This window comes from Mesitornis unicolor, unplaced genomic scaffold (genome assembly GCF_000695765.1).
Source record: "Mesitornis unicolor isolate BGI_N332 unplaced genomic scaffold, ASM69576v1 scaffold7010, whole genome shotgun sequence".
Classification (NCBI taxonomy): Eukaryota; Metazoa; Chordata; class Aves; order Mesitornithiformes; family Mesitornithidae; genus Mesitornis; species Mesitornis unicolor.
The window spans coordinates 35,171-35,466 of NW_010160189.1; positions in this window are offsets into that span (position 1 = coordinate 35,171).

The window sequence follows — 296 nt, forward strand, 5'->3', positions numbered from 1 at the left end:
GGAATGCCTGGGTGGAAGTGCTTCCCATGGTTTTCCTTCTGCTATTTGCCTTCCTTCCCGAAGTCTCAGGCGAGGTCTACGCCTGCAGCGACTCACTGCACAGAGTTGAACGCGGAGAACAGCTTTGCCAAGCAAAACACAACATACTGGCAAGACTGGATCTCCACCAGGGACTTTTACTGGCACAGCTGCTTTGATCGAGGATCCTCGCTCCAGAGTCCCGACCCGCACAGCTGCGCCAGGAAAGCGCTGCCGAGGTACAGCCCCAGCAGAGCCCAGGCCATGATTCACCATGT